Consider the following 20,568-nt stretch of genomic DNA (forward strand, 5'->3'; position numbering starts at 1 on the left):
TAGAAACAGCAATACATACACATACACATACACTGACTTCACTGACGTGACATACTATTATGTCGATATCATCTTTTTTAATTATTAAGCTATGCGATGCAATCAAAATAGAAAACTTGTAAAACAAAAGGTGCATTTATAACTAAGCAAAATAATTTGAGCGGAAGTCTAGTATAATATATAAATCTCATGAAATAATCATGACAATGGTTGAGCGACGGATTGTTTACAAGAAGTGTGAATGAACGACGCATATTAAAAACACAGGCATAATAATAATTTACCTGCAGTCAAACTGGGTATGCAATTTTGCGGGGTATGATTTAAATAAAAGTGTAACTTTTAATGAATAAATATATTACATAAAAAAAAGATCTAACTAAAACTAAATATTACGTAAGCGTCGACATAAAATATATTGCTATACAACATTTCCATTTTAAAATGTGATAAGATACAGCAAGATAAAGTTGGATGGCAACAATAAAGATGAAACAGTTATGAACTGGATAGTAGAAACATATTACTCCAAATACTTTAACCATAATAATCAGGAGGACCGACGTTTCAAGTAAAAATAAAACACTTAACATGCAGGTGTGATGAGCTATACTTGCTACCTATAAACATTCTCTATTCTTTCGTCTATTAAAACATATACATTTTGTCTATGATAAAATTATATTGTTTTAAGATTACAATATATACTTATATATACTTAGACTATTAAAAATTTGATTTGAAATTAAGGAGTTTCTCCGATATTTCCCAGAGTTTCCGAGCTAGTTCGACATCTCGTGCTTGGTCCGTTCCCACATTGACCATTTTACAGTCCCTGAAGTATTTACCGCTGACGTTCTCAACTTCCGGCGACACAGCGAGGTATATAGTGGTTTGTGCACCTTCCCATCGATTTTTCAACAAAGGTTTCGCTAATGCTTTTAACAAGTGTACGTATTTAAAATATATTTCATCTAAAATGTCAGTATCGACAACGCCCGGATGAAGACTGTTTGTTGTCACCTTAGTCCCTTTTAACCTTTTACTTAATTCCACAGTAAATAGGATGTTACAAAGCTTAGAGACAGCGTAAACATGTGTCTTACTATAGGTTTCTTCGGTTTCCTTTTCCATGTTGAGGTTATCCAAATCGAGAGTTGCTCGATAATGGGCCATCGAAGAGACATTAATAATGCGACCTGAAGCTGATGATTTGAGCAAAGGAACCAAAAGACAAGTTAACAAAAATGGAGCGAAATGATTTGTTTGCATTCCTAGTAATAGTCCGTCTTCAGTCCGTACATTTCGAGATCCATTAATGCCGGCATTATTGATGAGTATGTCTAGACATTTTTCTTCTCGAAGAAATTCATCGGCGAATTTCTTGACGGAAGTTAAGGAGGCGAGATCGAGATGTCTATAGTAGACATCATTGTTACCTGATGTAGCGATGATTTTATCTCTTGCGGCGATACCGCGGCTCTCATCTCTGCAGGCCAGTATAACACGAGCTCCTCTTTCTGCTAGATCCTTTGCGGTTTCAAATCCGATACCATTGTTTCCTCCAGTAACAATAACCACTTTACCCACCAAATGTTTACTACATTTACAAATACCTGATGTTAACTTTAAATAAACATAAAGAAATCCATATGTGAAAATTAGCAGTATTATTAGCGATAATAAAAACATAGTGCTTAATGTACGTTCACTTTGCGAATGAATGACGAACAAGACAGTATGCTATTATCGCGACAATAACGTCACAGTATACATATTTGCTATCTGGTTTATATAACATTTTGTGTCTAAAGTTAATATCAATTTGACAGTCTTTCAATAGTCTTGATGAAATATAAATGTGAGATCTTTTTTGCCTTACCATTGGTTTCTAAGATAAAAATCTCTGCATAGAACTCTCTCTGGTAAAACTAAGATAATAATATAGCCTTAAATATAAATATTTCATTTGCCTAATTTAAAATCGTACAATTATTTGTTTCCATTATTCTATTATAAAACGGAGTACTAAATTATTAATTTAAATGATTTACCATATTGTTAGCATTTGAATTTAAAAATTGTACAATATAATTGTGTTCATATATCATTTGATTCAACATAGAGCAAGTTTAAAGCGAGATAACGTTAAATACAATGAATTTTTAAACAACAGGTTTTTAATCACACAATTTTCAGACGTGTTTGTACAGTTTAAAAGTTTTAAAACAATTAACATGTAAATTTATTAAACAACCTATTCTTTCAAAAGATCTGTATATAATTTGACCCGCAATTTCGAATATGTATGTATGTTTACCAATGTGTCGTTGTGTTATTAGGGATATGTTTTGTTTGCTCGTTTCATTAGTACATCGTCAAACAATTGACGAACACACCTTCATCTATACGATGCAAACATGATTAACCGTGGGCTTCCGATATCGAAATTCCGGTTTAAATAATGACATGGATGACGATATCTTTATACGGATATTTTGATCTCAGAAACCAACGGTAAATCATTAATGCAAAAGACATTTAAGATATAAAGACCAGACGGTCTTTACGAAATATTTTTTTTGCCCAAACGGTTATACCACTGGAACAACTCGAAGTGTCAAATCGGACACGCTGATATTTATTTGCGTGTCATTTTGTAACATTGTATTATAGTAAGCCGTATAAAAATAAGAGTAATTAAATAAAATAGGTCGGCGATCGAAAATTTTCTTAATAAAAAAAAATAACTACGTCTTAATAAAAAAATTCTGAATGAAAGCGTTTGTAATGCTCAATAACTATATACATATGTATTTCTATCTCTATTATTAACTTATTTGCATAGTAAAGTATACATAAACAATGACATGGTTATCAGTCAATGATATAAGGTCCCACGAATGATCATTATTTTCTTGCAAATATTTTTTGCAACATGCAACATTCAGAACCTTCATTTTTGTTTCGAATAAAATATAATTATACCATAGTATTATTTTAAATACTTAATTACTCTAACTTGGTGGAAGGAAGAGCTCAAAATTCTCTATTTTGCAGCTCGTTCGACGAAAGGCGCCTTTACCCTTTGACAGATTAAAATGTTTAATAGAATTGTAAAGTAAGTCGCACTCATTCCCTACTTGACGGTCACAGGCAAATTAAGGGTTTAGGGCAATTTACTTAACGGCTAATTGCTCGGGTGAAATTTAATTATTGCGAGTATAAACACTTTTATATTACTTGCAGTAACATTTTCCTCACATAAATTATCATAATCAACCTGCCCTTATCCCTAGAGGGTCGACAAAGTATTTACTTATCTTCCATATGTCTTTATCAGCCCTCATATCTTAATTGCCTTCTTACAAATATCCTCTGTTACACAACCCATCGTTTTACACATTACATTCTGCTTATGTAATTTTTTAAGATGAATTTATTTAATTTTATAAGTATCTAATTCCTTTAACTTGGTACATTTAAATTGGTATAACGTCAGAGATGATCTGCTGTAATTATCAAAAAATGTAAAGATTATTATTATAAAAGGGACTGGTACATCTTGGTGATAGATACTTCCAAGAATGTGTTGGCAAGTATATTGACTCTTTTAGAGTAAATTGAACAGTGTGCGAAATATCGTAGGAACGTGTAGTAGGCATTCATGACGATAATATAGCTGCAAGGGAAAGACGGCTCTATTATTGCTTGTTTACTGTCGACAACGATAGCTGCCCATTCAACTTCTATTCATTTAACATTTACAAGTTCCCTTTTCAATTGTCATGGGTTTGATTAAATTTTGGAAGATATTTTTTTGTTAATCATTCCATTCGATGTTTTATTAGATTAAACAAAAACAAAATATAAAATATATCATGTATTTGCTACCCTTTTACCAAACGTTTTTTGTGTTTTTTTTTATTATATAATATTATTTTTAATTCCAACAAAGAAAATGGGTGGTCAAAATTTAAATACCCCATCTTTATTTTCCTCAAGCTATAGGTTATTTCGAAGTTTGAATGTCATATGTAAGACAATAATTGATATGATGTTGGATACTCGTAATTTTCGGAAACGTAGACTATAATTAACATTTCATTTGTAGCTTCACTGAGAGTCTGTATTTATTATTTATACAATCAATCACATTATTCACAAATTACAAGATAGTAGTAAAAGTGATTTAGGTTTGTTCATATGACAATCTCATTGTGACCTGTCGATTACAGATATACAAAAAGAAAAGCATAGTTTTAACAGTGGTAGAGCCCGCTTTAACATCTTCGCACGAATCGGCCCGGCTCGCCCGGTGAAATACCACGACCACACAGAAGACAGGCGTGCAGTGGAAGCAATTCCACGTTTCGTCTGATGAGTGTGCGTCGTGGAGGCCTACTCTAGTCCTTTTTCCATTTCCACCCTTTTTCTTATAAGGAAAGGATGGGAAGTGGAAGTGGAAGTGGACTTTCCGCATGAGAGGATGCATGGGAAGGAAAAATATGTTCTTTCTGTGCATCCTCTCCTCCGTCGATTAAAGGTAGGCAACGCATATGCAATTGCGTATGTCTAAGGGCAACGGTCACTTCGCTATTTCAGCGATTTCAGGTGGCCGCTCGCTCGATGCCACCTTATGATATAAAAAAAAGATTACCCTCGTGTAGAGTAAATGTATAGACTAATTTTGAATTAAATACTTTTTTAATATCATGTTTGTACAATAGACAATTACAAATTGTTTAATTTTCTAGGTTTTATACATCCATGATAGTATTTATCATTTTGTTAATAGCTATTAGCTAGAATTGAATTTAAAATACTTTAATTACCCCAAATTTTAATAACAGGGATTTTATCGCATGAGTTATTATCAAAAGACCTCATTACAAGCCGGATTTTGTGAAGGGAATGTTGTTTACCGTGGTTATCCATTCTTTAACCACAATGTGGACTTTTAATTGGTAGTAAAAAAATATGTTAATGAATGAAATGAGAAATGTGTTAATGAAGGATTTTTCTTGTGATGGAACTTTATGAGAATTAAACGATGTGCTTATGGTTAATCTAATGTTTTGTAAATAAATTTATCTTAACATCATGAAATTTGAAGGATAAAAATTTACTCACTTTTATCTGTAAACTAATAAAGTTTAAACACACTGAACAGTTTTATACCAACAATAGCTGTCGCCCACGACTTTGTCAACGCAGGGTAAAAAAGTAGCTTATAATATCCTCGCGTGTATCAACTATTTTCCTGTCCAAGTCTCCAAAATTGATCCAGCCGTTCCGGAGATAACCCGAAAAAAAATTCGACCATGCAGACAAACAGACAGGCAATATTTATTTTAATTAGTTCTTCGTTATCAGTTACGTTAGTTTTTTTCTGCGTTACATACCGACACTCCAACTTTTATGATTTGTATAGATTTGTATAGATAGACAAATCCGAGCAATTCACGCTCGTTCACTGTAAACACTAGCATCAAAAGCATTGTGTGCATTCTTTGCCAGCGTTTCGTGCACTCCGCACTCGCATTGAATAGTACAATTTAAAATGTACATATACATAGTACATATATATAAACAAGAACCTAAAATTGTTGTATACGACAATGAAAAAAATTACTACGTTTATCTTAAATTTTTTAAATTAGCAGTGATTGATTTCGAATAGTGATGACATCAAAAATTTATATGCACCAGTTTAGACAGACTGGAGGCATTCTCCAGTCTTTTATATTTTATCGACGTCATTGACAAAAAAACGACAGATAAAACCGATGACTACAATTAATTAATTGCTATTTTATCGATAAAGGAAGTTTCAAAATACATTTATCGAATTTAAACGTGGATGGTAAATATTATTAGGAAGAAAAACCGATACTGTGCTAGTGTATCGGCGCAACACTAGCCTTATTAAAATGTCAACGTTTATGTCCCCTCACTAATTATTCCGACACTTGACTAGGTAACGAAAGCGAGTCATTCGCTCTAAAGGATTCTAACTATTATAATAATGTCTAATAGTATATAGGTAAATCTTCACATGTTGATAGATAAGTCTAGTACCTAAATTAATTATTAAAAATATTTAATTATTATTATATTACATTCGTTGTGAAGAAAAAGTTTTATTATTGAAAGATGTTACAAGAATTCGTTTTTGTCGATTTGTTAAAACTTATTTTAATTCTTTCACTGAAAACTAATTTAAATAATTCCAAATCCAAGCAATTTGTATTAGAGTGGCCTCTCCACTCTTATAGCGATTGCTTGGATCTAGCTGATCTAGGATTTTATTGCGAGGATTCGTAGAAGTACAAAGTTATACTGTAATAAACATTTGGATTTACTCCAAGGTCTGATAAATTTAAAAAAGGAAAAATAGTAATCTTTAAACTGATATAAAAATGATTGATTACAAAATAATAGTATATCATTAGCTCACTATACGTCCCCACTGAGGGGCTCGGAGCCTACCCTATTATATATATTACGGGTGACTAGGCCATAGTCAATCACGCTGGCCCAGTGCGGGTTGGTGGACTTCAGACATATCTTTGAATTCGACGTATGAACGTCGGATAAATGTACATATGTTATAATCGAAAATCACATTGGTACATGGCGGGATTCGAACCCAGGACCTGCAGATTGCAAGTCAAGTGCTTAACCTGAGCCACCGACGCTCTTCTAATAATTACAAAAAATAGTAACAATCGTAAATATTTAATGAACAAATGAAATATAATATAAGACAACTTTTAATCTTTAGCCTTGAATTTGAAAATTTTTAATTACAAGGAGAATGTGAAATATCATACGACGGTTACCTTTGTGGTTTCGTTTACAATCTATTTTTCCATATTTTGAAGTTTTTGTTGACAAACGCGGTCCAGTGTGAAATTCGAGTTATTTACCTATCGTGTGAAGAATGTTGATGTATCAACCGCTAATTTCGTATTAAGTTTTATAAGGCTGAAAATTAAGCTTTCAGGTGAGAAATTTTCTTGTACTTAATAATACGTTTGGAACACAAGATTCTAAATAGACTTTAATACTTTTAACTCTTAATATAAAAAGGATACTTTGGGTTCTAATTTTTATTTATTGCGTTCCAGAGGCCTAGTTTTAGTCCTCTTTCCTTTCCTACTCTTATAACGAAAGAATGTGAAGGGGATAGAGGAGGAGATGCATAGTAAGGGGAAATATTCTCTTTCAGGGCGTCACCTTCTCCGCTGATTAAAAGTAATCACCGCATTTGTAATTGCGGATGTCTATTTCGGTGAATTCAGTTGACCACATGCTCGTTTGCCACCTTATATTAAAAAAATAAATAAAAGGATACTTTATAAGTTTTTAACAGAACATCATAGTTTGTTAAAACACATGCAAAATTGTGAGATTAATGGGTTTATCGTGTCTATATTAATCATTGAATACATCAAACAATGAACCAACTCATATATTGTCGATTTTATAAAAATGTAATTGAAAAATTTCCATAAAATGATCGGTCACAATATCATCGTTTTATTAATTCATGAAGCCCCGCACTTGATTTATGGGGTGCTGACGACGAAAGTTATTAAAGTTTGATGCATGTTTTCAATTTTCAGCTAATATAAATTTAAAGCTTCAATCGAATTATAATTGATGTAGCTTTTTGTTTTAGGCACGATTTTTTAAATTTATAGAAATGTAGAATTGTCTAACCTTAAGTTTACATGGCGAAACAAAAACAAGAAATATTTCTTGAAAAAAAAATGTAATATACATACAATACACATATGTACATCTTTTTGTACAGTTTCGGTATCTGTACTAGTCTAAAATAGTTTTTAATACAATGATATCAATTTCATTATTCTTTAACAAAATGTACTTAAATAAGTTTGGAAGTAATGCTGGTTGTATGTTCCCCTTTGAATAGGAAATAAATCGGCGTAACAAGTTCACAGGTGCATACGACTACGCGGAATCACCAGACAGGCGAATGGATGCAAGATTTAAATGTAGCAGGTATCCTTAAAAAGATAAATCCTTTTGTGGATATCCCATTATTGTTGATTAAATTAAGAATTTAATGTATTATACAAAATATAATTGTTATAAGTAATGGATAAAACTTTTAAATTAACAACAAAGTAATGGATACCCATTACTAATTAAATTTTATTTTGTTGAAAAACGAGTTGTTAACTTAAAAGTTTTTAAAACAAACAAAAAACTACATTTTTCATAAAATATATGTGCATCGTTGCCTAGTTTTCCTCTGTTTAATACAAACGCTAGACGTCCTCACTCATACGTAGTTAACATTAGCGTCAGATGCATTGTGCGCTTTCCTTCTTTTCTCGCACTCCTTGCATTGTGTTCGCATCGCACCAAACGATTTAAATTTGAATAGGAACAGTTGGCTTTATGCTTGATAGAGTTATGTGAACAGTGCGCTACGCTTTGTATCTTTTTTTAGAAAACAATGGATACTGTTTATTGTTAAAAAACATCATATAATTGCAAAATGGAAACAAAAAAGTTAGTACGTGGTAATGTTTTTTTTAGTAGTCTCGTGTCAAAATGATGAAGATTAAATATTTCTTGGGTCCTTTCTTACCGTTTTTATACAAACTCACAATGTTTTTAGATTTTGTCATAAAAAGGTGCATTTATTTTAATACTATCGTTGCCCTCGAATTCGTCAGCGTAGAAGTAATCAAATATTAATGTGTACAGATTATTTCATATCGTATTTTTAACCATAGCATAACAGTGACTAGAAGTGACAAAGTTAGACCGAAATACTTGCGTCATAAACACAAGAAAACAAACTAAACAACAACAATAGAGCGAAACTCAACTGAATTCAAGCTATACTCAAAACTTGACAAGTTTTGTCTCGTTATCCTCGGCACTGAGTATTCATTATTCTATGCAGCAAATGTTTATTATGATTTTCAAAACATAATATTATTTATTTAGAATGTTTCTTAAAGAAACGATCTTTAAATTCCTAGATTTTTATGTTCTATCACCGATTCAAATTAAACCATTCTATTATTACAGTACAATGTAAATAATATGTGAATGACATGAAATTCATCACATCAAAATTTATCAAAAGAACTCATCATGTAATAATGAGTTTTTCAATTCAAAGGAGAGAACGTTATCACCACTCTAATTATTTAAATTACGCACAATGGCATAGCAATTTAGGTAATTCACGTAAGAAATAAATTATTTCTTCTCTATTCCCTTTGTTCTTTATCCTTTAGATTTTATTTTATATGCTTTTGGTGTGACAAAGACGCTATATTTAAAATAATTTGATTTTTACTTTATACGTGTAAATGTGCGATGTTTTTTTTAGATTTTAACGACTCTTTTCAAGGTGTAATTAATTATAAAAATTTACACAAATTAGTGTTTTGAATAAGCTTAATAGCTTATTCAAAACTGATAATTCAATAAACATATTTTAATAAAATGTTAATACTCGAATGGCACCTACAGTTACATGTTATTATTACTACTCAGATGCAAATAAATTAGTTTAAAATATTCCTAACTAATTATTATTATAATTTTATAAACTTTATTACAGTTGAAGTGAATAATCTTCTCATGCAATAGCCATTATAAGTTAAACCCGTTAATGGTCAAGGAGCGACTTACGATCCCGTTGAAGAGGGGCGATACTAGACCTCGCACAACTTTACTCTCAAGTAAATTGTTAGTGACAAAAACTTACAAGGGGGTTCAACGGTTAAATTGCACACTTTGTTAGTATGCGTATAAAGTTTGTACAACTCCTTCCTAAACTGATATATACATTATGCGGTGGCTGGGTGTAAAATTAAGTTTTTCTTCTAACCGTAAGTAAAAGAAACCACTCAGAATCATTCAGAGTTACACGAATACTAAAGAATCAGATAGACAAATAAATGTTATGTACAAAAGTCCCTCATAAAATGTAATATGAATATTATTTTACCAAATTGTAGCTTCATCTGCCAAGCTGGCGGATTAGCGACGGAATTCCGCCTGTCCCAATAGGAAGCCATTCCTGTTAAAGTTATGTTTGCGCTGGATCAAGGAAATCATGGATTTGCACAAGATTAATTTTGTTAAATTTGTTGTTCCATTTAAGTAAACTTTATAGATTGTTTAAAATATGATACTACGATTTTTATACTTTTAAGTAAATTATGATAGTATTTATTTAAGATCTTTTGGAAAGATTAATAGGTTTTTGTTCAGTTTATATTTCTTAAACAAATTTCGAGAGAAAAATTGAATTCGCACCTCGTTGGTCTAAGGACCAAACACTTCAACCCTTAAGCTATAAAAGGCTTAACAGTATTGTTAAGTTAGTCCCTCTCGTTCGCTACTTGACGGCCAGGAAGAAATCACGGGTTCAAGGCAATTTTACGTAACAGTTAATTGCTCTGGTGAAAATTAATTAATATGTCGCCTTTGTGAGTTTGGCGAGAGATAGTCAGATTATGTTATCATATAACCTTGCAATTTGTAACTATGCTATTATTTTATACACAATAGAGTGAATATTCTCTATTAGATAAGATTACCTAATAGAGAATATTCAATCTATTTGGAGAGATCTCCAATATGATTGATATTTTAACACATAAAAAAGTGGTAATTCAATTCCAAAGGGGAAGTAAGTAGTGAAATAAATATTTTAATATTATTTATCAAAACTGCAGCAATGTTTTTAATTTACCAAGGTTATACTGGGAACTACATTATTATCAACCGTACTAAAAGAGGAGCATAAAATGATCGATCGTTAAAATATAAAAAAAATAAATTGAATTTAAAAAAAAAACCTGAAACATACTATAGCGCAGGTACTAAATTAATTTGTAATTTGTTTTTTTTTTATTGCACGAGTTAACATTTCAATTCGTTGGAATATATTCTGAGTACAGCCATATATATGTATATTTCCTTGTCTTGGAGACTGCATCAAAACCTCCACACGTATCACTTAAGCATCCATTATTCACTTCAACGTAAGCCCGAGCGAGTGTCTCTGTATTTATACAGAGTTTTGGCACCAAAATGAAAACGTGAATATACGATTAAAGTACTAAAATGATAAAACATTGAACCACTTTAGTTCAAGAGTAAAACAGCACTTTGCATTTTTTACGGATTTTACGAGTTTTTTTTACATTTTGTTAGTATCCTTCGGATTAATAAGGCTACATTCAGACGAGTTTTACATGTACAATTATATCATAAGGTAACATATCACATTAAATCTTAATTTTAACTTTATGCTATAGAGTCTATACGCCACTGGACCAATGGTTTCGCATTCACCTTATTCCACATTCGAAATGAAGGCAATACAACCCCCATGGTTTTAAGCAACATTAAACAAAACACATCTGTAGAAGCTAGAAAGATTCTAAAGGTTTTGTCAGCATTCTTTCAAGTAAACTGTTAATGTAAAATATAAAATTAGCAATAAATTTTTGATTAACATTCAACTATTATAATTTATTAGGCGTTTAAGTTTATCACCTATTATTGAGTGTAGGTGTTATTTTGCTGTTCTTTTATTTGGCTTTAAATGTTAATACTATATCGTCGATGTTTTCCTTTGATCTTCAGCAAAGACACGTCTTTACACGTGTGTTTATTTTGCCATGATGAGTTGTTATTACTGATACAAATCTCGAGTTATTTCATGCACATTAAACCCTTTTGTCGTGAGAATGTAATTTTGCGAAAGACCGTAAATTCAGAATATAATAAACATTTCAAAGGCCTATCATAAACTGTAGTATTATATTTAACGAAGTGAAATTTAAATGACATACTTAATACTCAGTTATAAAAGTGAAACGAATGGTCGCTTAATTTGATTAAAACTTCGTTGAACAAAAAAAAAACGTAACTTGAATATTAAGGATAATGCTATAGAAATTGTTAAGGAATATTAATAGCACAGTAGGCTTCCTGTATGGTTTCCCAGAAGATTTTTATTGATACCGATAAAGAAGTCTTCCCGTCTCAATTTAGTTTTTTAGTGCTTTTTCATTTTTATTTACGGAAATCAAACAAGGGTACAAATATTAGAAGTACGGGAATAACTTTACCTTTTTTATAAATAATATAATACGCAATTTAGGGGTATAATCGTTCCCAACCCGGCTCATGTCTTTCTGGTGCAGAATCTGGTTCGTAATCATTTCTTTTGATGATATACGACGTGGAAAATTGCGTGTCCGTACACGTGATACCAATTAACTCTGAATGAGGGACTCTACTTACTTTCTATCTTACTAATATTATAAATGCGAATGTCTGAATAGATGGATGGATGTTTGTTTGATGGTATATCCAGAACGGTTGAACTGATCTCAATAAAATTTGGCATACATATAGAACATAGTTTGAAAGAACGCATAGGCTACTAATAATGTCTTTTTTTAACTCCATGCGGACGGAGTCGCGGGCGATAGCTTGTACTTTATATATCCCTTTAACCATTTAGCTTAATAGGTCATTCTAAAATCTTTGTCATCAAATCTCTTCCACAACTTCATAATCTTTAAGCATGAGGATATTAGCACTTAAACGTTATTTTTGCAAGCTTTCTAACTTTTTTATTGCAAAGAAATGCATAAAAATAATAATTAGATATGTCTCGATTATGTTTATCCCTAATGTTTTTGATTTTGAAATTATTGTTTTTTATAAATTATATAAATGTTGCTATCATAGTTATAAGGTACATTGTTATTTGCAAAAAATATGTGCTCAGGCGTAAAATATACTTTTTTTTATTTACTTTATTAACACACAATTTTAACGATATAAAAATTAATTAGTTTATTACAAGTCACGAAGTTACCTTTTAATTATATGCCTCAAAATTAAACAGCGAAGGGCTTAAAAGCTTAGAATAATTTAATTAAATTTACCTAAGGGCTTGATAATCGAGTGGTAATTATTAAATGCAATTCTAATATTAATTAAGGGTTTCAATTAATTAATGTTTAACAACTTAACACAATTAACTTGTGTAAACCCAACCGAGTACTTCAATTGTCATGACACTTGTTTAACAACGTTTAGTACTGATTTTACATGTATAGACCGACAACGTTTTTGACCCGGTGGGCATAAGTGGACCTAAAATGACAGCTCACTAGCGCCCCCTGTTTTGCTTAATTATATATAATATTTTTCGTTGATTTCGTGTTTATAAACAATAAATGAACAAACGAATAAAAATACAAATACATTATGTATATTCTACACTAGGTTTATTTCATTCTTTGATTTTTTTAGATCAATAATATATTTCACCCAACTTGCTTATGTGGATATCAAAGTAATAAAAACTGTAATAAACAACGTTACTCTCTCGGAATCGGGAATGTAATGAAATCGTTTGACGATTTCTGACGCGATAAATTGTCTATCATTAAGTAACGCAAGTGTCTTAACAAGAACGAGATACATCTAACACGTGTCTATCTTGTTACCTTATTACCATGAAAATAAAGAAATAATGAAATTGTGCTAAAACAATTTATTTTCTACTACAGTGGGTTTTTAACACTGCTATTGGGACACATTGTCATCCTTTTCTTTCGCTTTGGAAAATCGAGACACCACTATGTGTGTTACGCTTAATACACACAGGGGAAAGTCTTTGGAAGCATAAGGCAAAGGATCACATATTATGGAAGGCATTAAGAAAGGCATATGTCAATGAGTGGGCGGACGTGATGATGATGATGTTAGTACTTGATACGTTTTTAAAACATGGAATAGTTAAGAACACAAAAGGCGCTAATTTTTTTAATTTACATTCTATAGTCTACAAAAGTGGTTATAATTTTAATTCATAATACATGTCACCGTTGTCGTAGCGAGTCGTTTCCGTCCCTTTTGTACTACCATTATCAAACATAGTTTTAACAAAAGTGATCCCTAGTTCCCTTCCCCGGTTCTACATTAAGTTGTTTAACTATGCATAGAAAATTAAGAATTTATTAAATTACTTACATGTACGAAGGTTGAAATCATACGCGCTGAATGCTTATTTTTATACGTATCATGCTATGATAGTAATTATTTTTAATGTTGACAGATTTACTAAGTTAAATTATTTTTGACCAGTAACCCACTTAGACCTCTGTTAGACACATACAAATGACGTTAGTCCTGTACAGATCATGTTGTTATTTTAGGATGACTAGTACATCTACTATAGGTAAGTACCTAGGTAGGTAGTACTTAGGTGTCTAGGGATGCTGCGGTGCCCGCGCCAAGCAGGTCGAATCTTTGTTTTTATACAGATTTAAACTTAATGTTTATATTGGAGACTTGCATTTAGATTTTTTAATTTTTACTCTTTTTGTGTTTTTTTGCTTTTACCTGGATTAAATTTAATATTTAATTTAATGAAGGGACCATAATGGGTTGACTTTTTAATGCTAGAAGGTCGAGACTATATTTGAATAAAATTTTTGATTACATTGCTATGAAACTAAATAATTAAAATATAATCTTACTAAATAACTAACCACTACAAAACAAATTAATTAATTAATACTATATTAAATAAACTATATACTAAAACTAAACCAAACTAAAAATTAATTTAATTTAATTCATCTATTAATTATGAATGAATAATTGTGATTTAAATTGCAAGTTCACTTTCCTACTTATTGTATTTTAAATTGTACTATACAATTTGCGGAAGTCGCGAATTCACATATATTTTCCAACTGCATTGTGTTAATCCAGTCGAGTATTTTATATCCGCGAACGTGAAAACCTCAAAGCTATGTTACAATGTAGAGCATATATTGATTCAGTTCTCGGTTTGTAATTTATTTACTCGTCGGTCCTTTAATTTACATACTAGCGGATTTTATATATCTACAATTAAATTTAAAAGTATTTCAAATTGTTGACTATTAATTACTATAATTTCCGTTATATTGAAGTCTTAAGCAAATCTTGCGATTAAACAGTGATCAGTAAAACGCTAAGACTGGATCTAGTAAGTGGTGAACAATTGGTGAATGCCCAATGGATTTAGATCTAAATTTCTCGCAAAGTAAAAATTGAAACACCTAACAAGGGTAGAGATTAACCAGATCCAGAATATCCATGTAGCAATATCAAAGCATAAAATCTTATTAATAACAATTTTATAAAATGGAGACGATTAAACATTCAAAAAGTAACTATACTATGAAACTATTAAACCCAGCAGCTCTTATTCAAATTCGCAATAGCTGGCCGCGACGCGAATGCACCGCGCACGGAACACCCGGAAAGAATGCACACAATGCTTTTGACGTTAATGTTAAATTTGAACGGGCTAGAATAGCGGGCTTTCGTATTGAAATACAGTAAAACTGGCTAATATTTATCTGGTTTTGTATGCAAAGGTTTTAGATTAGTAACAGCGACGATATACGGATTTCAGTATTGGCATAATATTAACACAATATGAAAACATATAGCTTCAGCAATAAAGGCTTAGCAATAATTATAAAATATGTTTTAAATTTTGTTTTAATAAAATGGAACAATTGAATTTTTTTCGTAGTACTTCATTATTTAATTAAATTAAATTATCATTTGATTTGTAATGGTTTTATTATTTTTACTTAAACTTCAAGTAACAAGCCAGTAACTATTAAAAATAATAAAAAAATAAGCCGTCAGGGAGATACGATCTGATATACATTTGAATAATATTGCTATTGTATACATACTCAAACGTATACTACGCGATCCCATAACAACCGTAGTGTACTTTGTTACCAAGAGGAATAAAAACCTAAGTAGGACTTAAGTAATTACTTTTTTTAAACGGTATAGGAGAAATTAAAACCGTATCCCCCGAGAATCGTAGGATATATTTTTGTCCTCCACCCGTAGTAAACTACTAAATAGATTTTGATTTTTTTTCCAACGACACCAGTAAGGTTTGTGCCATAAATATTTTAAGGATCTTTCTGTGTGAAAGATTTTTTTTGAAATTGAGAATATTTATTTTCTATAACTACTTGAAGGAATATAAAATATGTGTTAAATTCACAGAAAGGCAATCGTTGCTATTTAAATAAATAAAACTGTTAATTTATCAACTTAAATAGTGATGTTACTTTGCCGACAGGATGCAAATTCGCTTTACGCTTGTACGTTGTTAAGATTTACATTTAAAAGCTTTTATTCATTCAGCTGTCGGCTGGTGATTTCACGCGACTGCCCGGACACCTGTGAACGTATTGCACCGATTTATATACTTTCTAAATGGAAACGACATGTGTTACTAACTGTTATATTTGAATAGCAAATAAACAAATACTATGAAATAGAGCTTACTATTTTAAATAAACTGCAGTATTTTATGATAACTGTAATGGAAATAAAACAATTGAATAATTATGTACAACATACTTTTTCAATGTGTCGATATAAATGTCTACTAAAGTACAAAGTATGTATGTATGTTCAATTAATAAAATTGCTTCAAACGTAAGATCCAATATTGTAGGCAAATAGTCATCATGAGACCTATAATTAAATATCTATCTTTGTTGTCACGAGCATTTTCAACCCGATTGACTTGTCATGACATTTCAACTAACTGAATCTTACTAATATTATAATTGCGAAAGTTTAAATGGAAGGATGAATATATGGATGGATGGATATTCATTGGAAGGTACACGGCTCAACGGATCTTGATAAAATTTGGCACAGATATAGAAAAGACAACAGTCTGGAAGAACACACAGGCTACTTTAAGTTTACAAGTTTTTTTTTAATTGCGCGAGGACGGAGTCGCATGCGACATAAAATGTATTTGACTGTATATGAACAACTCAATTATTAGAACGACTTTTATGACCAAATGTTATAATTTTAAATTACACCGAGCTCTTAATTAAATGACCACGTACAAATTCCACACGAGATAACTTTTGTGACCCTTGAACGAAGATTGTAAAACTCAAAAGTATAAAATTTCTAGTGTTACATTCTCGTGTGTAATTGCTAAATTCTTAGCCTGGCTAGAAATTAATTTAAGCATCTGACATAAAATTGTGCATATGAATTCTTCATAGTCATTCATGTCTGGCAGTTTGTAAATATTTAACGGTATTATAGTAACAAAAGAAGTAATTCAATAGTAATGGCGACTATATTTTACAAAGAGAAATATATGTTTTTACACTGCAAACGTGGCTGTGACACGACTGCAATTTGTTCCTACATTTGTGTTAGAATGTCCTGTTAAATTACATTTCTGGGAGACTAATTTGCCATATTCATATATATTTTTTAAATAAAGATATAAAAGGGTCGATTATTCCTTAATTCTCACACAAAGGCTTCACTACTTGTCTTAAGCATTGCAGATGTGTTCCGATTCTGTGTTGATAAAGGACATTGTTGTATTTCAAAATCATGGATTACCACTGCGTGCTATTAACATATATATATATCTTCAAAGTTATACCAAATATATTGGTAGGTAAGACTACATATAGATAATCTGGCTAAGTCCGCTGATATTTCTGTCATTTGAATAGACGTGAACGGACATGTGCATATTTTATTTGAAATACAAAGCATTCAATTTTCTTAACAGCAACTACAGCGCTTTAACAAATTGGCGGTCTTTTTTTTAGCTTTACGAACAGTGCAATGTACGCAAAAAGCAATTTTGTAAATCAGCCTTGCCGCTTGTGAGATTTATAGTGTAATAAAGCAACCCAACAACAGTTGGTTCGCGCTCTTCTCGCTTTAATACAAGCGAAGTACAAGGTATAAGCGTTTATTATTTGCAAAAATATATGGCAGCCCGCGACGTTGCAGAAATTAATTGTGAATGTAATACAATTAAATACGTTCATTTATTTTACATTCGTTATAAACTGTGTTTACGTGCGTTTAAAATACACAACTACTAGTAATGCGTCGCCTTAACTTCTTTTGTACGCTAGATTTTTTAGAAGTAAACTCTACCAGTTAACAGTGGTGGAGCCCGCTTTAACATCTTCGCACAAATTGGCCCGGCTCGCCCGGTGAAATACCACGACCACACAGAAGACAGGCGTGAAATGAAAGCAATTCCGCGTTTCGTATGATGAGCGTGCGTCCCATAAGCCTAATTTAGTCCTCTTTCCCTTCCCACACTTTTTCTTAAGAAAAGGATGGGAAGTGGAAGTGGACTTTCTGGATGAAAGGATGCATGGGAAGGTAAGATATTTTCTTTCTGTGCATCCTCTCCTCCGTCGATTAAAGGAAGACAATGCATATGCAATTGCGTATGTTTATGGGCAACGGTCACTTCGCTATTTCAGCGATTTCAGGTAGCCGGTCGCACGTTTGCCACCCTATGATATTAAAAAAAACCTAATGAAATATAACTGATATGGAACTGATAAAGTACTTGAAACTTAACTAAACCCATTTGTTTATTAAACGTCATGCTGACATTAAACATTTAGGCTTTTTTTACATTTATCAATTTCTCTACCAAGTTAATCAATATTCTAGTTTAAAGGTAGGACATATTTTTAACTATTAACAAATATTGATATTGTAAGATATATTTGTGTTACTGTGAATAGCCAATGTTCTACATGAAATATGTGAAATATTGAAAAACGGACTTTTCTGATATGACAAAAAGTTTCGTCCTGTTTGTTACTTTTTTTTACTATTTCATCGACACTGACGCGAGCTGGTTTCACGTGACAATTTACATGTGAAGCTGTTTACGTAGTCATATTGTAGATGAAAAATGTAAATTCATATTAATTATACAAATACAAACATGGCTTTTAATAACTATCGTGAAGGAAATACGATACTTTAATTTACTAGTGATTATTAATTAGCATATTGACAGACCTGGTCTAGGAAGGCAAAAATAAGAGAAGAATGGATGAATTTGGAAGTGGCCTTTGTCCACATGGGACAAACAGATATGAACTTAAATACTAACTTAACTTAAACTTTAAATAATATAATGTAATGTAATGAACTGTATCTGAATAAAGGCTTATTATTATTATTATTATTGACTGGACGATTGACAGGCCGACTATGTTTTTCATGTGTAAGGTACCTCGTACTTGTGTACAGTTGTGCAACGTAAATGTCCGAGATCAATATCACTTTGCAAGTATTGTGTTGCAAATACGAGCGAGTAATGCTTTGCGAGTATCGCGTCGCGTGCGCTCCATATACATAACATTGAATTGGACTCGAGTCGTCTTTTCGTTCAGTACTGGTAAAATGACTACATGTCAAATATACGCTCTGCCATGTTGAAAATCACAGCAACTTTTTCGCGACGCTCTTGGCAAATAGATTATATTACGTTGCCTTGTACATATACTTAATATTTGAAAGCTGAGTAGAATAAATCGACTAAAGAATAGACTCTTCAAAATGATCCTTAAACTTAAAGCCATTTACTACACTATAACGTAATCACAATAAAGTTCGAAAGCTTAAAGTAACACTCATCTTATAATAAAGTATTTAGGTAAATTACACAAAACAACATACATAGCCTGTTAATATAATCATATAATTTCAAGGTCCAATTAGGATGATGTAAGTTGGTTTATTCTCGTTATTCGCACGAACGCACTCTTAAAGTTTCAGCCTATTCAAATCTTGAATATAAAGGAACGTATGAGTGCGCCGAACCGGAAACGAAACTTTACCAAAGTTGTAGTTTCAATGTTAAATTTCAAAGTGTGCGAAAGCGGAGCTGTGCTTTGTGTCGAAATTTATTATTAAAAGGCGCTTTAAGTAAAAGTAACTTTTGTGAACACAAGAACGAAGATTAGTTGCTGTTCCAACAGTAAATATAGAGTTACATAACTTTTGCTTAATTATTTGCTTTAGTTAGAAGGATATAGACATCTTGATGGATTTACCGAGGAACTATTCTTATCGTTTAGTATTTTCTCTTGAACTTCAACGATCATATATATGTCAGTATCAGATAGCAAATATGTCGCGTGTCATCATGTTATGAGAAGTTAGCAAAATTCTTAAAGTAAAGTAATAGAAAACAATTCATTTCATAAATGTTTTTGTTGTTTATCGATTAACTAAATCATTCTTCTTATCTTTACCACTTTCATTAAGTAATGGAATTTCAATTAAAATCTATTTATTAAAAGAAACAGCGCTGTGAGTCCGACTAACTTATATCCAATTGTTCTAGACACTAACTCGAATTGCAAAACTAGAGTTAGCGCAAGTAGTAATTGCATAAATCACGAGTACGTCTTGTGGGATTTATCCGCTACTGGTATTGCTGGAATTATTGCAAATTCAAAGCTATTTTAATTTGATTACGACTCAACTGTACGATACCTGCTAATCATTTTTTAATTTAAACAATAAAAAAATGTTCAATGATTTATAGTTTAGTTGAGTGTTGTAATATTTAAAGGGTTATGTATTTTGCGAGCTTCCAAATTGATTTATAACATTTCTTTCGAGTAA

General features: G+C 31.5%; 1 pseudogene; it reads right to left on the reverse strand.

The window, feature by feature from the left end:
- Positions 1-379: 379 nt before the first annotated feature.
- Positions 380-1,740, reverse strand: LOC106119969 (retinol dehydrogenase 11 pseudogene; annotated as a pseudogene).
- Between the last annotated feature and the right edge of the window lie 18,828 nt (positions 1,741-20,568).

Source organism: Papilio xuthus, unplaced genomic scaffold (assembly GCF_000836235.2).
Source record: "Papilio xuthus unplaced genomic scaffold, Pxut_1.1 DF829129.1, whole genome shotgun sequence".
In the NCBI taxonomy this organism is placed as follows: Eukaryota; Metazoa; Arthropoda; class Insecta; order Lepidoptera; family Papilionidae; genus Papilio; species Papilio xuthus.